The 24,183-nt window shown below is 37.8% G+C and overlaps 1 long non-coding RNA gene across 1 annotated transcript; it reads left to right on the top strand.

Moving 5' to 3' along the window:
* Positions 1–2,629: 2,629 nt before the first annotated feature.
* LOC149178071 (uncharacterized) lies at positions 2,630–5,046 on the top strand. Its single transcript, XR_016258821.1, has 3 exons — positions 2,630–3,084; positions 4,070–4,154; positions 4,273–5,046. It is a non-coding gene; the product is annotated as an uncharacterized LOC149178071 (long non-coding RNA).
* Positions 5,047–24,183: the final 19,137 nt, after the last annotated feature.

Below are 24,183 nucleotides of genomic sequence, written 5' to 3'. Positions count from 1 at the left end.
AGGTTGATGGATCACTTTGATGAGACTTCTGATGACAAGAAGAAGAAGTCCGAAAAGCCAAAAGAGAAGAAGGATGATGGTGCTTCAAAAGCAGATGATGGTTCGAAGACAAAGAAGCCTTTGAAGTGTTGGATATGTGCAGGACCACACATGGTGAAGAATTGTCCCTCTAAACCGAAGGTGGCTGCTGTGGCACAATCCGAGGAAAAGAATGATGATGCTTCTGTGGGGATGATGCAGATACTTGGTGCTTCTGCTACTACAGAAGTAGTCTCTAAGAGAGATTTAGGAAGAAACAAGTTAGAGTATGTTCGAATGAAGGTTGGAGGTACTAATGTACTCACTATGGTGGATAGTGGGGCTTCTCACAACTTCAAGGGAGAAGATACTGCAAGAAGAATTGGGCTGAAGTTTGTACCGGCAAAGGCACAAATGAAGACAGTGAATTCTCCTCCTATGGACATTCTTGGTATAGCTAAGAAGGTGGACACTACACTTGGTGAATGGACCGGAAAGGTGGACTTCACTATAGTGCGGATTGATGACTACGAAGCCGTATTGGGGATGGAGTTTATGAAACAATTCGATGCTATGATTGTACCACATTTGAAGAAGCTCTACATTTATGATGCAAGGGAAGATGTGCCCATCGGTGTGCCTACCGTTGGTGCAGCAAGGCCTGATTGTAAAGTAGGAGCAATGCAAATGGAAGATAAGGAGAAGGTGAACAAGCGGTTGTCCACTGTTGAGGCAAAGCTTGTGGAGCAGTCATTGGTCATTAGATCACTCTCAGATAGAATCTTGGATTTGACAAGAAGGCCAGAGTTGGTGGAGGATGATGATGATGAGGTATATGTGAGACCGGAAGTCCAGAAGAAAGACCGGGTTGCTTATCTACAAAGGAAGGAGATTGAGGATCCTGATAGGTGGATCGAGTTGATTAGTGAGGGAGAGCCTTCAGGCTCTACTCCCTCTACATCTTCTTAGATGAGTAAGAAGATGGGCTAAGCTCATTGTTAGCTGCTCATGGCAGTGAGCCCTCAAGCATATGGAGCAGGTATGATTGATAATGTTGCAGATGAGATGGATGGAGTTCCATGGACCTGAGCATGGATTGTGGAAATAGATTCTTGATGAGTCAAGGATGTGGCAGATGTTTGAGGAACAGCTGATGATGACATGAGGATGTTCACTCTCATGGATTGGGCGTGATGGTTGGATTAGCTACCCAACTAGTTCAGACATGGGGTCGCGAAGTGTACAGAGATGTGTTGGCATTATGCTGGAGTATCATGACAGAGGTTCACATGATGACATATGGATCGAGATGACATACCTTAGTATGGTGAGCTTGGTGGCAGTTGGTCATTAAGCTGGGACATAGTGGAGAAGAGTCTCTACATATGTTGCAAGGATGTTTGCCTTGCGAAGAGGAGTTCACATCACAGTTGAGTGATGATCTTGGTGGATGGCTACCGGGATGATATGTTGTCAAGGACGACAACAATTTCAGGTGGAGGAGAATGTAAGGCCTCCGAGCTGCGGTGCGACGGATGTCAGGCGGGCGATCGTGCACGGGGGTGCACGGGCGCGCTGAACAGGCGACTTGCGACGTTGTGCGACGAGTTTACGACAGAAATGCGATAATAAGTGAGACGAAAGGATACACTTAGAAATCGACTAAGTGTTGAACGCTATGTATACCACGACTTGGAGAGCTCACAGACCGACTTGTAAAGAGGCATTGTGGGTGCATATTAGTGGGTTTAGGGGGTCGGCCATGGGGCTGCACACCCCCATGTAGACCTACGTTGAGATGGATATAAACACATGGAGCTTGGAGCTCATTTTCTCACCAACCAAACACAACGAGCTCTCTCATCTACGCATAAAGGGTAAAATCTGTGCAAGGGTAAAAGAGGATATGCATATCTCATGCGTAGTCCATCTATAGTGCAGAGTTGGAATTTTATGCCGGATTGAGGTGTGAAGGTTCGGACTGTGCGTGCAGGACTTGGTAGGGAGGTTGAGTGGCTCGGGGGAGCACTCCTCTTTGTGCAAGGGTGCACACGGTTGTAAAGCAGATTGTTTATATTGTAAAAATTGGTTAAGTGTGAGACTTGGTTCAGCCAAGACACACTTGTTGTAAAATATGATATTCTTGATATAATAAAATTGTTGGGCAGACTGTTCAGGAGTTGGCCCTCCCTTTATACTTGTTTGCAATTGTTGATGTTCTCGGTTAATTGCATATGGATAATGAATGAGTATGGGCTTCATTAAAGTATAAAGGATAATGCTTTTACTTGGTTGCGAAACACAAACTGAGTATGTTAATGTTGGAGTAGGCATAGTCCACGAATGTTAGTATTGTTAAAAACAAAGCGTTCGGTGGTGCCGCACCTCGCTACAAGCAGTTGGAAGACCACCGCAAGTGTAGGGGCGTGACAGATAGGATCGAGATCGCGATGGTGTCGGTGGGTATCAAATTGCGGTTGCGCGTTGGGTATCTAGAGAGGAGGGAAGAGTTTAGTTGCAATTTCATTTTGTTGACGGAAGTGTTTAATAATGTTTCGTCTTACTCAGTGTTGTTTTTCTCCTCTGTTCCGCCTATTCCGTTGATTTTCACTTGCTTTGGCTCTATTGTGATTAAATATTCTATGATTGTATTTCGTTGATTAAGCATGGCCATGCTTTGATTTGGTTTGGTTGGATTCTATTACTGGTTCTTGAAATATCTTCTTTTTGTGAATATGTATGTTTATTTTGGTTTCTTGTTTGAAAATGAAAATGCAGAGCAAAAGAAGAAGAAATTGGAAAGAAAAGGAGTAGTAGATGTTTTAGAGGCATTCTTGGTGTAAATGCCAAGTAGCGGCTTCAACTGGACTTTAGTACTCCTTTTTCCCGTACAATTCCATTTGCGTAATGTAATAAAATACGGATACGGATTTATTAGCACTGTTTAACATTTTTTGTGTTTTTTTTTTTGCATTTTGGACAGGTTGAGAGATTGAGACTCAGTAGAGGCTGTGAGTTTGCCCGTATACACACCTTCATATAGAATCTATATCGCATAGTCCCCAGGTCTGATTTTCTAACCATTCATCCTGGCTGGGTACTTTTCGATTGAACTTGGATGGGTGGATATTTTATCCTTTCTTGAAATCACATTATTTTTTTTTTTTTCAGAGAGAAAATCGACATGATATTATATTAAGGAAATATAATAGGCAAAATACATATCGGGCCATATTGATCTGGCCAACAGTGCATGTCCACAAATAGATCAAATGCTGTCAAGATAAGAGAAGATATATTCCGGTTGAGCAAATTAAATACCCAGAAGACCCATAACAGTCCAAAAAAAAGAGATCCATAAAGGACGGCAATAGAAAAACCATCAGAATCATAACTTGATCTTGCAAAGCAAAAATATGGATAAAGGACGGCAATAGAAAACCATCAGAATCAAACTTGATCGAGCATAGCAGAAATATGGATCGGAATGGAGGAACTGGGAGCATTGGAATCCTGAAAAATGTGTGCGTTCCTCCATTTCCACAAGAGCCAGCACGTGTAGATGAAAAGCGATCTCCATTCTGTTCGTTGATCGGACCACCATCTGAAACCATCCTGAACAGAAGCGAACACCTGGTAAGGAAAACCAAATGATAGGGAGAGATCATACCAGATTTGGGATGATGCCGAACATTGAAAGAACATATGGACATTTGTTTCAGACGCCTGGCAGCACATAGAGCATCTACCGGGACCCATCCATCCCTTTCTTTGAAGAACCTCCCAAGTTAGATTCCTGTTATAGAAAACCAGCCATGAAAATAAAATTGCCTTAAGCTGACAGGGAGATTTCCAGAATTTGGAGGGAAAGGAGGGGCCGGGAAGCGGCGGAAGAAGGGATGAGGCAGCTGTGTATAAATCCTTGACCCGTACAGGCTGAATGGAGAACCCCATCGTCCAAACTAACTCGTCTTTTAAACCTGTTTATGCCCATGAATTTATGTTTTGAAATCACATTATGCCCATGAATTTATGTTCTGTGTTGCTATAGCTTGAGAAAATGGGAGGAAACGGGCACCAGATGTTCTCAATACCAAATGGCTAATCTGCCGATGCGATTCTCGTATTCCACTGAAGTAAGTGCGATGCTTAATTTATATATTTGTTCGTTCCCAGTACCAAATTGTTGAACTATTTCGAAAATTTCAAGGACTCGAAATGAAACATAAAACCTCTTTGTTTTTACTTGTGCAGAAAGAGTTTTATGGTGAAGAGGGAAGCTCATCAACTGGTGCGTTGCGATACCTTTCCTTCTACTTCTGAAAAAAGGAATATAATAAATATTCACGAGGTTGTAGACCATTTTCTTTTGTTTACTAGTTTTATTACTTTTCTGAGAAGGTATTCACCCGCGTGTTTGAACTTTGCACATCCTTTGTTTATTCTGGTTGTGACACTCTGTAATTTTCTTTTTAACTTAAACATCTATCCAATTTCTTATTCCACATTCATTTATTTATGGTATGAGTGATTGAGATGGATTCTTGATATGTTGTGTTTGGAGGACAAACATTTTTCTTTGTAGAAATCATACTCGACATTTTCAAAAGTAAATGCCAATTTGAAGAGGTAACGCTCCCATGATTTCTTCATAAGAATCCTATTAGTCTAGATTTGTTATAGTCGTGCGCCAGAGTGAAGAAATTGTTCAGACTTGTGTATATGATCAATCAAATTGAAGTCACCAGTTTGGATGTGGTCAATTGGGATAGAGTGGAAAGGAAGTTCCAACAACTATAAACCATGATTTCTTGTGTGTAGATGTTTTACAGGAATATGGAAATCCAAACTTCATTGAAGGTGTGAAGAAATTACTATATAAATAAAGTCTTGGGTGTTAATGATTGACCAACGTGTGATCAATCTAGAGGATTTGGAGCCGATACAAAGGAAATGGGTATTTTTGCATTGATGCAACAATGGGAATCAAATTCATTAATGAAATTGCACTGAACTAAGTTAGCAACATTTCACGGTGCATCAATATCGTTGTATTGTAAGTTTATTGTAAGCATTAAGTTTTTTATGTGCTTATTAATTAAATTTAAATATCTATTAGCAATGTGGTCTGTCTACATTCATGATGAATTGGTTTCTTTCACAAATAAAGGTAATCCTGTAGGATGAGGTAATATGCTCGCCAACCCCAAGCACACACGTAAATATCCAAAGGCATTGAATCGAATGGGTGAAAATGTTTATGGAATCGTTATTAGTCCCTACCAAGGACAAACTCTAACAATCGATTTGTATATTAATCACTATTAGTTTAACATTTACCAATGTAAATGGTAATGTTTAGCTTTGAAAAATAAATATTTGTTTTCCTATATTATTAAGAAAATTAATTTTCAAACATTTGATTGGGCCATAACTTGAAGGTCTTATTACAGTATTTTCACAATATAATTTCATGTGGATAACTACCTTACATATTTTTATGTCATAATTTATGGATATGGTTGCAATATTAATGCACTATTTTTGTAGTGATTTAGTTTTATGCCTTAAGACGTTCCCCTCTGAAAATCACCTGTCTTCCTATGAACCATTTGATTTGATCTTAGACACAGACAATTAAAATGTTTAGCACCGTTGATAAAAAAATGTAGTTATAACTCTCGTCATGTGATAGAACAGAGTTGCGATAGAACAAAGTGAGCATCAATACTTGCAAGATGAGGTGAGGTGCAACTAGGGTTCCAGCACTACAAAGAAAATGAGTCTCTGATCCTTGCAAGATGAAGTGGGGCGCAACTAGGGTTCTGACACTACAAAGAAAAGGAGTCTCTGATCCAGTGATATTGTCTGTATTATTGAATGATTTTCACTAGACTGAATGTTCATTTAAATTGTTGCAGTTCCTCATCCAAGGTAGTGGTGGGCAGAGTAATGATGTTTTTCATGTGTGCATGCTTGCAGAAAGGAGATGCCATGTGGTGCAGTCATATTATGTATTGTTATTTCTCATCTTGTACATGACAGGGATGACCATGAGATTATGCTCAATTTTTTCTTTGAGAATGATAAAAGAGTAAGGTCGGTTGCTCCTTGGTATATAATGAATGCGGACCTTATACATCTGTATCTATTCTCAACCAGAATGTTCTGGATTAGGGTTATGAGAGGTGGGGATGTGATGATCATGAAGCCCAATGTACAGAATGAGATTCCTATTTCGTCAATGGAAGGACGTATATGGTTCCCCGAGGAGAAGAATTGGATGTGGAGAATGTTAGGAATGATTTTCTTGTTTTTTCTTTGGAATTTTATATATTAGCTAACATTGAGTTGAATTTGAATGGAAACTTCTGTTGTTTGCTAAATTTTTACTTTCTTCATGTTTGAAATGGAATCCTTTGACATGGTCTCTTGGTTTCTGTAGAAACCTCAAGCAAATTGACCTGATTGGTTGCAAGACATTGCAGATGCTACCAAGTTTCTTTGGGAATTTGACCAAGATCAAGCGTATTGGCTTAAATTACTGTTTGGGATTGAGCATGCTCTAGAATTATTTAGGGAATTTAACCAAGCTCCAGCATATTGACTTGAGTGGCTGCACAGAATTGCAGATGCTTACAATTTCTTTCGGGAATTTAACCAAGCTCCATCATATTAACTTGTTTGGTTGCAAAAAAAATTGCAGAAGCTGCCAAGTTCCTTTGGGAATTTAACCATGCACTAGCATATTAACTTGAGCCGCTGCTCGGAATTGCGCATGCTCCCAAATTCTTTTAGGAATTTAAATACGTTCCAACATATTGACTTGTCTGAGTGTTCATAATTGTGGATGCCCCTGAATTCTTTCGAAAATTTTAGACATCTGAAATATTTTCATTTCAATGGTTGCAAGTACTTCACCATCTCGATGGCAACCCTGGGAAAGATAACCACACTTGAAGACTTGTCTCTTTCAGGAGGCTTCTCTCTTTCAGATCATGAGAATATTGAAATTCTCATGAAACATTGCCTACCCAACCTGCATATTCACTGTTGCAAAGATTGTGTTTGGAATTTCACTTCAAAGAATTTCCAAGTGCTATTGGTAACCTAAGTAATTTGAAATATATGGAATTAAAAATATTTTGCTTGGAATTGCTGCCACCTTCATTCGGTGATCTAAGGAGTTTGGAGAAATTGGAGTTGTTATTTTGCCCCTTGAAATGTTTTCCTGATTCCATTAGAATGTTGACTCGATTGGAAGTGTTAACACTTAAATGGATTGACACTCTTGAAGTGTTAGTGATAAAAGAATGCCCATCAATATAAGAAACATTCAAAAAAGTTGAAACAACAACCTTCTCCCCAATCTTCAACTTCTCCAAGCTAGAAGTTGTTATCCCCAATCTTCAACTTCTCCAAACAGAATGGTGTCGTCATCTGGTAAAGGTTGGAGCACTGCCAACAACACTTCAAAGGTTAGACATTGGGTACTGCCCACAACTAGAGGAGATGTCAAGTCTAGAAACATTGCCATATTTGGAGGATTTGGTTATACATGAATGTGTTAAACTGAAGCACATACATGAGTTGGCGCAGTTGAGAAGTCTTAAATTCTCATGAAGTGGAAAAGAATCGTCAAATATAGATTGGAATGAGCTCTAGAAAAAATGGTACACCTTTCTAGAAGCTGGTAGTGGAGAAATGTCATGACATAGTTGTCAAAATACTTTTGCTGGCAATGATATTGTCTACATGATTGAATGATTTTCACTGGACTGGATGTTCATTTAAATTGTTGTAGTTCATCATGCAAGGCAGAGGTGGGCAGAGTAATGCTGTGCTACAAAACTATCAGGAAGATGCAAAGTTTTTCATGTGTGTGTGCTTGTAGAAAGGCACTAATAGGATTGTACAGAAAACTCCAGGTGGCCTCTTGTATTGCAGAAATGGAACAACATACAGTTTGTGACAAGTGCATCATTTCTACTTGCAGACTACTCTAATTACCTTACTGGTGCTCACAAGAACATTCAATGCTCGGGTGGAGCTACGCAACCCTCAGAGCTTCTGTTTTTTTGTTCAATCTCAGGTATGCATTTGAGATCTCTTACAACATGCTTGCCAATCCTAGTAGGTACCAAAATCAAATGATTCTATGCTTTTTTCATCGAGAAGTCTTCCTTGTTTGCTTTTGGTTTCCAATGCCCCGTCCAATATTCAGATTTTGGGCCTTGCGTATACTTGAGCAATTTATAATTTTTCACATTACCACACCACTTAAATTTTAATTTATTCTTGACATATCACACCCAACCACTTACAATTACATTATAGAACACTAGTCCCACAACTCAATTTTCAATTTATACTTGGGATATCATACCCAACCATATTTTTAAAACTTTTTAAGCCTTACAATTAATTGATTACAATTACATTATAGAACATTCATTTCGTCACTTGCCTATCGAAAACGCTTGCAAATAACCACAACTAAATGTTAATTTATATCTATTAATTACATTATAGAACATTCATTCACTAATTATAGTATAGAACATTCATTCATTCTCTTGCCCAATCAAAAACACACAGAATACACCGAATTCATTGTTAATTTATATCACACTATGGCCATAGCTGAATCCAACACAAAATAATCCAGAAATTCCATGTTTAAAAAACCATAGCCTACCAACATCCTTTTTCACAAGGATCAATGTTAAATTACAACAAAAATTACAATTATTTTCATCTCAAATAAAACCATTAATCAATTTATATAATAATAATACAACAGAAGTTTGGGAGAGGGCAGATAGAATCATTCAATTGGTCTTGACTGAGTGACAATTCATCTCCATTAAATACATCAACACAGTTCTACTTCTTGATGTCAATTCTAATTAAAATTAATTTATGTTTACAGTTTAGTCAATTCAAATATCAGATTTGCAGTTAGAAATACAACTGCATCATCTTATTTCTAGGCCTTCTTTGCGGCAGATGTTGCCCTTTCCAGTTTAGGAGAAGTCACCTTCTTTATAGCCTTGGTAGAGGCAAGCCTCTTGGCAGGATCTGCCTTCTTTGCAGGTACCACATTTTCATCATGCATTGTTGTCTTCTCTACCTTCTTAGGGGATGTTGTCATCTTCGTCTTAGGGACTTTAGGAGCATTGGCTACTTTGGTGACTGTTTTAGCCTTCTTGGGCCCAGGGGCAAGCCTTGGGCTTAACTATGAGCTTCTTGGCCGAGGCTTTAGCCTTTACAGGCTTGGCCTACTTGGGCATCATGGGATTCTTCAACTCCTCCAAAATCTTGAAGGAGTTCTTGCCTTGATGAGCTTGCCAGATTTTATATATTAGCTGACATTGAGTTCAATTTGAATGGCAACTTTTGTTGTTTATTGAGTTTTTAGTTTCTTGATGTTTGAAATGGAATCCTTTGACATGGTTGGCTAGTTTCTGTAGAACCAATGTTTTCAAGTTTTGTATATGAAATTGGAGTTTTTTCCTTGCAGAAGAGCATTTAAATTAGAACTTTGTTAGTATTGGAACAACATTTCTAAATCCAACACATTTTTGTGCATGTAGAAATGTATTTAAAGCTTGTATCCAAGGTTACTAGGAATATTGATTGTGGAGTTTTCAAAGATATTTAGATTTGTTAATGGTGGAGCAATCTGTTTGAACTCATAATTTGATCATCTAATTCATAATCCATCGAGGAGAAGTTATTCCCTGCTTGGTCTAAAAATGTTGAAGTATTCTTAGAAGAATATAATGTGAGCTTAAAGAAAGGTTTAAATTCTCATGAAGTAGAAAATCATCATCATATATATATATATATATATATATATATATATATATATATATATATATATATATATATATATATATATATATATATATATATATATATATATATATATATATATATATATATATATATATATATATATATGGAATGAGCTCGAGAAGAAAAATGGTACACCTTTTTGGAAGCTGGTAGTGGAGAAAATTGATGATACAGTTGTCAAAATACTTTTGTTGGCAATGATATTGTCTTCATGATTGAATGATTTTCACTAGACTGAATGATCATTTAAATTGTTGCAGTTCCTCATGCCAGGCAGAGGTGGGCAGAGTAATGCTATTCTACAAAACTATCAAGAAAATGCAGAGTTTTTCATGTATGCATGCTTGTAAAAAGGCAATAGGATTGTACAGAAAAATTGAGGTTTCCTCTTGTTTTGGTAGAAATGGAACAACATCTAGTTTGTGACAAGTGCATCATTTCTCCTTACAGACTACTCTGATTACCTCACTAGTGCTAAATAGAACATTCAATGCTCAGGTGGAGCCGTGCAACCCTTAGATCTTCTATTTCTTTGTTAAATCTCAGGTATGCATTTGAGGTCTCTTACAACATGCCTGCCAATCCAAGAAACTACCAACATCAAATGATTATATGTTTTCTTCTTCCAGAAATCTTCCTTGTTTGGTTTTGGTTTCCAATGCCCAATCCAATATTCAGATTTTGGGCCCTGTGTATACTTGAGCAATGTATAATTTATCGCATTACCACACCACTTAAATTTCAATTTATTCTTGACATATCACACCTAACCACACCACTTAAATTTCAATTTATTTTTGACATATCACACGCAACCACCTACAATTACATTATAAAAAACTAGTCCCACAACTCAATTTTCAATTTATACTTGGGATATCATACCCAACCATATTTTTTAAACTTTTTAAGCCTTACAATTAATTGATTACAATTACATTATAGAACAATAATTTTGTCATTTAAATTATGATGAAGTGGAAAAGCATCGTCAAATATATGGATGGAATGAGCTCCAGAAGAAAAATGGTACACCTTTCTGGAAGCTGGTAGTGGAGAAATTTGATGATACAGTTGTCAAAATACTTTTGCTAGCAATGATATTGAATGATTTTCACTAGATTGAATGTTCATTTAAATTGTTGCAGTTCCTCATGCAAGACAGAGGTGGGAAGAGTAATGTTGTTCTACAAAACTATCAGGAAAATGTAGAGATTTTCATGTGTGCGTGCTTGTAGAAAGGCAATAGGATTGTACAGAAAACTCCAGGAGGCCTCTCGTTTTTTCAAAAATGGAACAACATCCAGTTTGTGACAAGTGTATCATTTCTCCTTACAGACTACTCTGATTACCTCACTGGTGCTCACAAGAACATTCAGTGCTCGGGTGGAGTTGTGCAACCCTCAGAGCTTCTCTTTTTTTTTAAATACCAAGCATGAATTTGAGGTCTCTTATAGCATGCTTTCCAATCCCAGCAGCTACCAACGTCAAATGATTATATGTTTTTTTCTTCGACAAGTATTCCTTGTTTGCTTTTGGTTTCCAATGCCTAGTCCAATAGGCCCTATGTATACTTGAGCAATTTATAATTTATCACATTACCACACCACTTAAATTTCAATTTATTCTTGACATATCACACCCAACCACTTACAGTTACATTTTAGAACACTAGTCCCATAACTCAATTTTCAATTTATACTTGGGATATCATACCCAACCATATTTTTTAATATTTTTAAGCCTTAAAATTAATTGATTATAATTACATTATATAACATTCATTTCGTCACTTACCCAACCTCCAGCATATTGAGTTGCAGTTTTGTGATAAATTGGAGACGCTCCCAAACTCCTTTGGGAATTTAACCAACCTCAAGCAAATTGACTTCACTGGTTGCAAGAAATTGTAGATGCTGCCAAGTTTCTTTTGGAATTTGACCAAGCTCAAGCATATTGGCTTGAATTACTCTGTGGGATTGCGGATGCTCCCGAATTATTTACGGAATTTAACCAAGCTCCAGCATATTGACTTGAGTGGCTACACGGGATTGCAGATGCTCACAACTTCCTTAAGTAATTTAACCAAGCTTCATCATCTTAACTTGTATAGTTGCAAAAAATTCCAGAAGCTGCCAAGTTCCTTTGGGAATTTAACCTTGCAGCAACATATTAACTTGAGCCGCTGTTCGAAATTGTGGATGCTCCCAAATTCATTCAGGAATTTAAACAAGTTCAAGAATACTGACTTGTCTGAGTGTTCATAATTGTGGATGCCCCTGAATTCTTTCAAAAATTTTGGAGAACTAAAATATCTACATTTCACTGGTTGCAAGTAGTTCACCATCTCGATAGAAACCCTGGGAAAGATCACCACAATTGAAGACTTGTCTCTTTCAGGAGGCTTCTCTCTTTCAGATCATGAGAATATTAAAAATTTTCCTACCCAACTTGCATATTCACGGTTGAAAAGATTGTGTTTGGAATTTCACTTCAAAGAATTTCCAAGTGATATCAGTAACCTAATTAATTTGAAATATATGGAATTAAAAATATTTTTCTTGGAATTGCTGCCACCTTCATTCGGTGATCTAAGGAGTTTGGAGAAATTAGAGATGTTATTTTTCCCCTTCAAATGTTTTCCTGATTCCATTAGAATGTTGAATCAATTGGAAGCATTGACATTTAAATGGATCGACACTCTTCAAGTGTTAGAGATAAAAGAATGTCCGTCAATAGAAGAAACATTAAAAAAAGTTGAAAAAACAACCTTCTCTCCAATGTTCAAGTTGTTCTCCCTAATCTTCAAGTTTTTCTCCCCAATCTTCAACTTCTCCAAGCTAGAAGTTGTTCTCCCCAATCTTCAACTTCTCCAAATAGAATGGTGTCATCATCTAGTAAAGGTTGGAGCACTGCCAACAACACATCAAAGGTTAGACATTGGGTACTGCCCACAACTAGAGGAGCTGCCAAGTCTAGAAAAATTGCCATCTTTGGAGGATTCGGTTATACATGAATGTGTTAAACTGAAGCGCATACACGGGTTGGCCTAGCTGAGAAGTCTTAGATTCTCATGAAGTGGAAAAGAATCGTCAAATATATCGATGGAGTGAGCTTCAGAAGAAAAATGGTACACCTTTCTAGAAGCTGGTAGTGGAGAAATGTGATGATACAATTGTCAAAATACTTTTGCTAGCAGTGATATTCTCCACATGATTGAAGTGTTTTCATTGGATTGAATGCTCATTTAAATTCTTGCAGTTCGTCATGCAAGGCAGAGGTAGGCAAAGTAATGTTGTTTTACAAAACTATAAGGAAAATGCAGAGTTTTTTATGTGTGCGTACTTGTAGAAAGGCAATAGGATTGTACAAAAAAATTCAGGTGGCCTCTTGTTTTGGAAGAAATGGAACAACATCCAGTTTGTGACAAGTGAATCATTTCTACCTACAAATTTCTCTTATTATCTCACTAGTGCTCACAAGAACATTCGGTGCTCGGGTGGAGTTGCGCAACCCTCAGAGCTTCTAATTTTTTTTGTTCAATAGCACATATGCATTTGAGGTCTCTTACAGCATGCTTGCCAATCCCAGCAACTACCAACATCAAATTATTATATGCTTTTTTCTTCGAGAAGTCTTCCTTATTTGCTTTTGGTTGCCAATGCCCAGTCCAATATTTAGATTTTTTGGGCCCTGCGTATACTTGAGAAATTTATAATTTATCATATTACCACACCACTTAAATTTAAATATATTCTTGACATATCACACCAACCACTTATATTTACATTATAGAAAACTAATCCCATAACTAAATTTTCAATTTATACTTGGGATATCATACCCAACCATACTTTTTAAATTTTTTAAGCCTTACAATTAATTGGTTACAATTAAATTATAGAACATTCATTTAGTCACTTGTCCATCAAAAATGTTTTCCAATTGTTATAGCTCCAAATCCCACTCTTATGGTTTGTGATGCTGCACTCATGGCCTAGGGCAACCCCTCCTTCCAGACCTGGTCCAAAAATTTAAAAAACAGTGTTTTATTCCCTATACGCGACATTGCCCTGAGTTAAACGCGTGTACACGCGGGTCTGTCATACCCAACCCGCGTGTATCTATTAAAACACTTAAAAAATATATAATTTCCTCTTTTTCGGGCGGTGATCGCGGGTTTACCTGCTGGATCACCTGTTAGTGCCCGTGGCCCAACTGTTCCCAACCAACTCCTAACTAAAAAACTACTTTGGAGAGGGTATAAAAAGACATCAATGGGAAGGCCAAGGGGAGAGAGAAGAGAGAGCAAGATTATTATGCTGAGATTTTTCCCTTAGATCAGGTCTGAAGTCCTTGGTGCTGTCTGCACTTCCCCCATCTTGCATAGGAAACCCTTGTTTCCATGTATATTGGTGATCATTCATCCTTGGTATCATCATTGGAGTAGGACTTGGAAGGAGCTCTTGTCGAAAGCTTGAGGCTGGAACGAATCCGGGAGGAAGCTTGCTTGGAGCCTGCTGAAGGTTTTCAGGTGATATCTTTCCGATATCTGTACTTTATTTGCCTTTATTTATAAAGAAACACGTCTTTGTTCCCGAATAATCTTTCTTTATGCTTATGAAATTCTTGTGTTGAATTCTAGTGAAAGTGGTTACTTAGAGATCTTTTATAACTAACTTTATAGCATGAAGATGATTTATACATAAGTATTTGTACAGGTACTGTTGTGTTCTTTGATTTGTTTGTCTTGCAGGTCAAAGAAAGAAGAAGGGAACTCCAAGGAGGGTTTGCACCCTAACGGTCTTCTCGAACGTAGGACCATTGGTATGTGCCCTAAACCTTAGAATTTGCTTAAAAGTAAAGATGATGGCTGTGCGTGTGTTTCTTTAAAATAAGCAATTTTCAGTCTGGTAGAGTCTTAGCCCAAAGGACCCTAGGGGTACTTTCCCTTAAACCAGAATTGGCGACTACCCCTTCGGGAAAGGCCCGTGATGAAATATATATCTTCCACTTCTATCCTGAGTGGCATCTGATCAATCATAAAAGCCTCTTCCTCGACATCCCAATAATCAATAAGTCTCTCGAGCAGACGAACATTTGCTTTCATATTCGGCAACTTGAAGAATTTTAATAATCCGCATCCCCGTAAGGCATCTAATGCCTCATCATTGTCCATAACTTCATTATCCACAGCTGAGTGCTCTCTTTCACGCCATGTGATAGTCATCCTGGAAGAAAAAATCATTTTCATCCATTAGATTTTCGTATAAAAATGTTTCGCTGCGCACACGCGGGTTACCCTATACACAGTCGCGTGTAGGGCCCTCGTATACGCGATTTATATACATTCAACCCGCGTGTACGCCGCAGAGAAATTTTTTGCAAAAATTGAACGGTGAAACACCAATAAAACTTCCTAAAAACTATCACAATTGATTGCAAGCTAAGTTTAGTGCTTACCTGGAAGTTTTCGGCGAGTTTGAACGGTTGAATAAGTCACGGGGAAGTTTGCTCCTTTTTACTCCACAATTTGCTCTCCAAGTCAAACGGTGAAAATGGTAAGTCCAAAATTGCTTTTATAAGTTTTGAAAATGCAAAATTTTTTCAAAATTTTATTTTGTTTGGTTTCATGTCACTTTTAACTTGGGAGCTTGGAATGTCGAGATTGAGTTGTTTTTCAGGACATTTTTGACATTTTTCGACGGTTCGAGACGGTTCCATGACTGCTGACCCGTCATGGCAGGTATCGTGTTCTCACTGGCATATAGGTTAGGGACACCATTTTTCCGTTGCATTATGCATACTAGCCTCCATTTGACCGATACATCTGCTGTAGGGTCGACCCCATCATGTTATGGTTCGCAAGCCATTTTCACTCGCCGATTTTTTTTAAAATCATGACATGATGGTAGAGCCATCCTTTTACATGGGCATCCTAGTTAGCACCTCACTGACATTTCTTGCCCATGCTGCTTCGTTATGAGTAGGCTCGGGAGTCCTCTGTAGTTCCGCCATGACTTATGCGTTGAAGACTCATTCCTCCTTGCTTCCTCGCTTCGTTCTGGCCCTTATACCCGAGAGGCTCCTATGTATGTTGAGTTGTACTTCTGCATTGCATGTTGACTATTTGCACCTTTTGGCCTATAGCCGGCTTCACTTGGACTCGTGTTTAAGCCAACTTTTGACCATGACGTCTGCAAAATCAACCTTGCATACCCTTGACCTCTGCAGCTTGACATACCCAGATCCGTGGAAGGAACATACCTCTGAGTGTCATTGACCAGTTTTTCACCTCCCTGCATTGAGCATAGGAACGTTCCTTTCCCAGGAACTAGATCATCTGTTTCACCGACACTCATTCTTTCCACTGTACCATAGCATTCTTTTATTCTTTTTCCGGCTTATCAGAAAAAGACAAAAAAATTAAATATTCCAAAAAGAGCGGGAACAGGGACGTTATTTCCATTTATTGTTGGCAGCTAGAGTCAGTCGTGTCGCCCTTGAACAAAGCACTCAAAGCAAAGTCTCCTCCGCATGGGTGGGATTTAGTTTGACTTAGGTAAGCCATAACCTTGTTATCGAGTCAGTTCTCCCCCGATTGGTTATCTCTTCCAATCATATGGAGGGTTCGTTCATGCCTCCTGCATGACGAACTTATACAGATTCATTTTATGCTGCCACATAGTCATATTGAGTCGTGCTTTTGTTCAAGGGAAGTTAGCCTGAGTCGGCCTTTCTGCGGTGTCTCTTGACTCATTTTTCAGTCGGCCATCCTTGGTTGTCAGTATCATGTCTATCATCACATCAGTTATATTGGTCCTGCACTCGTGCCGGTTTGAGAAGGTCCCCATTGACTTCTTGCTGGCGGGTCTTGTCCTTATCGACGACGACACATTGCTCTGAGGGCAGACCTAGAGACCGCACCCTGGCCCTATTTTCATTATTGATAGGTCACCTTGTGCTCAGCATCGATCAGTATCATGGGTCTTTGACTGAGTGGTTTCCCTTGTGTTCGACATCAGCATACATTATCACACATTGGGATTCGTGCAGTACCTTGGTTTCCATTTGACCCTATTGGTGGATACCTCGCCTCTGTGTCAGCTTTCATTATTGGTTGGTTCAGAGGGTTTCTGCCGTGCGCTAGCTACATCTTGTGTACGCCGGAAACGTACTTCGGTTGGGTTACTACATCTTTTTTCGTCCGATTCCTTCCACATTATTGGCCTACGGGTTACACTCACGCTAGATTGATGGAGGATGCCTTAATGCCTTCCTTCTAGCGGATCTTTCCCTATCGACTCCGACTCATTGCTCTGGGGCAAAGATCTAGAGTCCATTTGGCAGTACCTTGGGGTTTGCAGTCATTAGTGGCAGATTCCTCGCTATCGACAGTGGGAAACCATCATTGTCTCCTGATTGATAGATTCTTACAGGTGTTCGACTTCAGCTCATCTATTCACACTTGTTAGATTGTACTGGGTACCTTGACGCTCATTATCATTATCGGTGAGTAGTCTCGCGTTTGTTAACGGTATACATCAATGACCGGTAATCAAACGATTTCTCACATGGTCGACTTCAGATCATTTATTCCCATGGTGTATAAATGTACCACGGCGGTCGGTGAAGACCTCAGGTTGTATCAGCATTCATTGGTTCACTTGACAGTTGCTCCTGTTACTGCTCGTTGATACCACTCCACCTTATATGTTGCAGTCAGTCATGGCGACATTCTATATGCTGGCACCTGAGTTTGCAGTGTAGTACCATCCTATTCCATCATGTTCAGTTGGTACCTTATGGGATCAGTCTTTGATTTCAGTGATCCGTTGCATCTTTCAGCATCATTGACAGTTTTATATGTGATATTCAGACATGTACTTACTCATTATGATCAGATGATCCATTCTGTATTTTACAGTCATTTATACTTGTATACTTAGTGGATCCGCTTGTACTTGATATGCGGACATGCTTTACTTTTCCTGAGCATGGGTATGCCCGCCTCAGACAGTGTTTCTTTCTGATCTCCTTTCGGTGGCTTGGCAGGCTGAATTCTGGTGAAGTCCTCCTCAGTTTTTTGGCAGAGTTCCTTTCCTTGTACTTACTTACTATATTTCGGCCATCATGTTCCCCTTCTGACCTCATATATTAGGGGGCATCTGTTATAGCTCCAAATCCCACTCTTATGGTTTGTGATGCTGCACTCATGGCCTAGGGCAACCCCTCCTTCCAGACCTGGTCCAAAAATTTAAAAAACAGTGTTTTATTCCCTATACGCGACATTGCCCTGAGTTAAACGCGTGTACACGCGGGTCTGTCATACCCAACCCGCGTGTATCTATTAAAACACTTAAAAAATATATAATTTCCTCTTTTTCGGGCGGTGATCGCGGGTTTACCTGCTGGATCACCTGTTAGTGCCCGTGGCCCAACTGTTCCCAACCAACTCCTAACTAAAAAACTACTTTGGAGAGGGTATAAAAAGACATCAATGGGAAGGCCAAGGGGAGAGAGAAGAGAGAGCAAGATTATTATGCTGAGATTTTTCCCTTAGATCAGGTCTGAAGTCCTTGGTGCTGTCTGCACTTCCCCCATCTTGCATAGGAAACCCTTGTTTCCATGTATATTGGTGATCATTCATCCTTGGTATCATCATTGGAGTAGGACTTGGAAGGAGCTCTTGTCGAAAGCTTGAGGCTGGAACGAATCCGGGAGGAAGCTTGCTTGGAGCCTGCTGAAGGTTTTCAGGTGATATCTTTCCGATATCTGTACTTTATTTGCCTTTATTTATAAAGAAACACGTCTTTGTTCCCGAATAATCTTTCTTTATGCTTATGAAATTCTTGTGTTGAATTCTAGTGAAAGTGGTTACTTAGAGATCTTTTATAACTAACTTTATAGCATGAAGATGATTTATACATAAGTATTTGTACAGGTACTGTTGTGTTCTTTGATTTGTTTGTCTTGCAGGTCAAAGAAAGAAGAAGGGAACTCCAAGGAGGGTTTGCACCCTAACGGTCTTCTCGAACGTAGGACCATTGGTATGTGCCCTAAACCTTAGAATTTGCTTAAAAGTAAAGATGATGGCTGTGCGTGTGTTTCTTTAAAATAAGCAATTTTCAGTCTGGTAGAGTCTTAGCCCAAAGGACCCTAGGGGTACTTTCCCTTAAACCACCAATAATCACAACTAAATGTTAATATATATCTATTAATTACATTATAGAACATCCATTCATTAATTACAGTATAGACCATTCATTCATGCCAATACCCACACTCAATGTTAATTTATATCTATGAATTACAGTATAAAACATTCATTCATTCTCTTGCCCAATCAAAAACACATGGAATACACTAAAGTCATTGTTAATTTATATCACACTATGGCCACAGTTGAATCCAACACAAAATAACCCAGAAATTCCATGTTTAAAAAACCATAGCCTACCAACATCCCTTTTCAAAAGGATTAGTGTTAATTTACAATAGAAATTACAAGTATTTTCATCTCAAATAAAACCATTAATCAACTTATATAATAATAATACAACGGAAGTTTGGTAGAGGGCAGATAGAATCATTCAATTGGTCTTGACTCAGTGAAAATTCATCTCCATTAAATACATCAACAGAGTTCTACTTCTTGATGTCAATTCTAATTGAAGTTAATTTATGTTTACAGTTTAGTCAATTAAAATATCAGATTTGCAGTTAGAAATTCAACTTCATAATCTTATTTCTAGGCCTTCTTTGTGGCAAGTGCTTCCCTCTCCAGTTTAGGAGAAGTCGCCCTCTTTATATCCTTTCCAAAGGCAAGCCTCTTGGAAGGATCTTATTTCTTTGCAGGTACCACCTTTTTATCATTCATTGTTGCCTTCTCTACCTTCTTAGGGAACGTTGCAGGCTTCGTTCAGGGACTTTAGGAGCCTTGGCTAATTTAGTGAGTGTTTAAGCCTTCTTGGGCCCAGGGGCAGGCCTTGGGATTAACTGCGAGCTTCTTGGCCAAGGCTTTAGCCTTTACAGGCTTGGCCTACTGGGCTTCATGGACTTCTTCAGCTCCTCCGAAAGCTTGAAGGAGTTCTTGACCTTGATGAGCTTGCTAGATTTGGCAAGATTTCTGAGTTGAACTGATAACATCTTCTTAAAATTGGGAGGGAGTTAGGATTGGTACTTGTTGGCCAACATAGGTTGTTATGGCATGCATTTGAAGTCTCTTACAACATGCTGACCAATCCCAACAGCTACCAACATTAATTGATAATATGCCTTTTTCTTCGAGAATTCTTCCTTGTTTTCTTTTGGTTTCCAATGCCCAATCCAATATTCAGATTTTGGGCCCTATGTATACTTAAGAAAATTGCTAAAGGTTTTTGCCTTTGCACCCTTGTAGATAGATTACATCCTTGGAGATAATCCAAGAGCCACAAGTTACATGGTTGGCTATGGCAGCAACTACCCTCATCAAGTACACGACAAAGATTCATCTATCGTATCTTACAAAGTAGACCAATCCTTGTGACCTGCAGAGGGGACTATAACACTTGGTTTAGCAGCAAGGAAAGTCATCCCAATGTTTTGCATGATGCTCTTGTTGGGGGGCTTGATCATAATTACAATTTTTTAGACGAGAGAGACAACTATGAATAGAGGGAACCAGCTACCTACAACAATGGCCCTATTGTGGTTGTCTTAGCTAGGCTTCATGTAGGTTACCGATTCAAATTTGCACTGGGACGATTATAAACACACGGATTTCACCCAACAGGTTGGCCTTTTTTCTGACCACCATGATCTTCCACAAATTAAGCATTAATGAGCAGACTGATAGTGGCATATAGGAATGTTTCATTTTCAAAACTCAAAAGCTCAAACATTATGTCTTGATGATGGGTCTTGTTTTGATAGTGGCATATTGGAATGTTGCATTTTCAAAACTCAAAAACTCAGAAATTATGTCTTGATGACGGGTCTTGTTTTGGACTTACAAATAAAACTATGGATCATATTCTGATTCACCCTCTTCAAATTCTCACCACAGAAGCTTACAAACAAGAATTCAAGAAGATTAAATCTCACCCTACCTCTTACCCTTGCAAGTTATCAATGAAACCCTAAGGTTGGGGAACGTGGTGTGTTTTGTGCACAGGAAAGCCCTACTAAGCGTCAAATGCAAAGGTTTGTTGATATTCCATTTTGAAGAAATCTAACTTAGTAGCAAGTCACTAATTCTATAAACATGATGTGTTGTTACTAGTATGTTTGTTTCAAACATTTTAAAAAAGCTTTCAAATATAAAATATATTTTAAGATATCAATAATTCATGTCCCATTATTTATTAGCAGACACTAATACCCATGAGGGGATCTTACATTATTATTCCATAACGAGCTATTACATGTATGATCTCATATTGTAGGATACGCTATTCCTGCTAGATGGAAATTTTTTCCAGTGCTTGATGTTGTTCACTTAGATCCAGATGTCTATGACAATCCTCTTGTGTTTAACCCCTAGAGATGGTAGGTATTATAGGGTTGTCCAAATATTTTCTAAGATTGTGTGTTGATCAATCCAGATCATATGCACGTGCATTCCTTTATATTGAAAGACAAGTTGCTATTCCTTTTATTTTTCAGAAAGTTGAGGGGAGTACATATTTCACACCTTTTGGAGGGAGGCCAAGGCTGTGCATGGGATACAACTTCCAAAATTGGAGATTTTTGTTTTCCTCGATCACCTTGTACTAAGCTACAGGTAAAGAATCGAATCCAGAGGCAAGAAAAATATTTATATGTTCCAGTACACTTGACTTCTTAATATAGACCAAGTAACACACACACACACACATATCTTTGGAAAAATGTCAGGAAAATAACGGAATAAAATATATATGTGTCATTGCTAACATGATTTATTGCATGTGTTGATTTAATGGACGCAGATGGGAATTGGCAGAACCTGATCTCCCCCTTGTTTTCCCATTTGTGGAGCTCGAAAAGGGTCTTCTAGTTAGAGTTCAACTTCAGTCTATCAGACAGAATTGATGAACAACATTTAGGTTTTGAAATATTTATATATCATATAAATGTATAGATTTATATATATGATATGAAGCATACATTGATATAACCATACAAAAAGATACAGGTTCACACTGGTTAGGGTTTTCAATATTCCCATTCTTTGTACATCACCTAGCAATCTGTGTCTCTCTCCTGATATATAATATAATGTTGGCATTTAGCTTGTGCACGTCCATTCCCATGGTCATTGATAGAGGTGAAGGGTCTATATTGTATGTCATATTATTTGTATTATAAGATGGAAAGTTGAATGGCCAGAGGAGGACAACGCACTAGCCGAGGATAAATGAAAATAAATCCAGGCAACGATAACGATATATGAACTAAAATCTTATGTGGAAATGCCACTAATAAATATATAAATACGAAGCTTCACAAATATATGAATACAAAGCTTCACAACATATGTATTGTATTTATAGTGAGTTGGGTCAGTGAAGACTATGCTTTTAATGATTTCCTGATTTTTGTACAGAGTTGACAAGCCCTCGTAGACAGAAAACATTGAAACAAATGAAACAAAACACATGAATACGATTTTATGTGGGTCTCATTTCATTAATTTTTTTCATACCATTGAATTGATGTGTGCAGTAACTAAAAATATCTGACCATTACCCACAACCCATTGTAAATTTGATCCTCTCAAACATTATCCATTTTATGATTTCTCCATGGTTTTGTTTATTTTGACAGCCCTAATTAGACTTCTATCTAGTTCTTTCCAAGAGGGATTATTCATTGTCAATGTGACCACTGTTATTGGGAATGCAAATCTAGTTCCTTGAAGAAGGCTTGTTGTTTATTGGTAGTAAAATCCAATGGAATAAATACAATCCTCTGCATACACATACATATCTTCATTATCCTTTGCTAGTTCTGCAAACCCATCCGCTCATAATGGACCTAGGTAATGTAAATGTATTCTCTTTATCTTATACATTCAAAGACATCTTTTTTTATTAATTTTTATTTTCAATAATTCTTTCTATGTCACAATGGTTCTCGAATTTATAATACCTTACGACGTTTCCTTTGCAACATCTTGTGCAATTGCTAGCTTTAAGCTTTATAAGAAAATCCTTGAAAATAGCTTATACTCAAGTCAATGACATACATATCATTAATTACTTCCCAGCATAATACAAGGAATTATTTTCATAAAAAATGGATATGAATAATATGTAAATAAATATAATTACCAAGAGTTACTTCCCACTACTCTTTATGTTTTCCTCTACGTAGGAGTAAAATTGTAAATGTGTATACTAATTAATGTTTACTACCCACCAACATTTATGCAAGTCCTTTAAGAGATTTAATTATCCACTTCAAAACTCAATTTATCAAAGCAAGACTATAGATTGAATTTTCTATCAACCACTATTATTTTAGCATTGACTAATGTACGTTATAATTATTTATGCAATTTTTCTCAAAGCATAATTTCTAACTTGAGTTGAACAGACTAACATAATTAAAATATAACAAATTGAATTTGATTATTTTTATTGCTTTTAACATTTTATTGTTAATTGAGCCAATATTTAGATGTTTACGTTCATTCCATCAGACTGGGCACTATATTACTTTTAAAGTTTTATTATTTTTTAATTGAGACGACATTAGACTGGGCACTATATTACTTTTAAAGTTTTATTATTTTTTAATTGAGTCAACATTACCCTTTATTTTGTTAAATGTTAAATTTTACAAACATTTATGCAGATATTGAAGCGCGATGATATCTGATATTTATTTTAGCAGTGTTTCAATATTATAATTATATATGTTTTTCTTGTTAATATAAAAACTATTTTTTTTGTTAATATAATTTCAATATTCTATCTTATCTAGAAACTTTTAGTTTCAAATTGACCACAAAATATGGCTTAACTAAATAATGTCAAAGAAGTAGATGTTTTACATGTTGATTACTACTATCAAAGTGGCCAATGATTTAGTCCACTATGTATAGTGGTTTTTGCATATAGTGATTATTATGCTTGTTGTAACCAACATTCCAAGTCATACCCCTGTTCTCCATCCATCAACAGTCTAGGTCATTCTCCTATTGTCACCAACTATCTGATTCATACCCATTTTGTCCATCCATCAAAAATTTGAGTCATGCTCCTGTTGTCACCAACAATATGATCCGTACCACTATGGTCCATCCATCAACAGTATGGATCATGCATTTGTTGT

The sequence above is a fragment of the Pinus tabuliformis genome, chromosome 4_1 (genome assembly GCF_031772625.1).
Source record: "Pinus tabuliformis cultivar Carrire ecotype Pingquan chromosome 4_1, CPIR1, whole genome shotgun sequence".
NCBI lineage: Eukaryota > Viridiplantae > Streptophyta > Pinopsida > Pinales > Pinaceae > Pinus > Pinus tabuliformis.
Note: the sequence above shows the minus strand (reverse complement) of the source record. Positions and strands in the feature narration are given on the sequence as shown.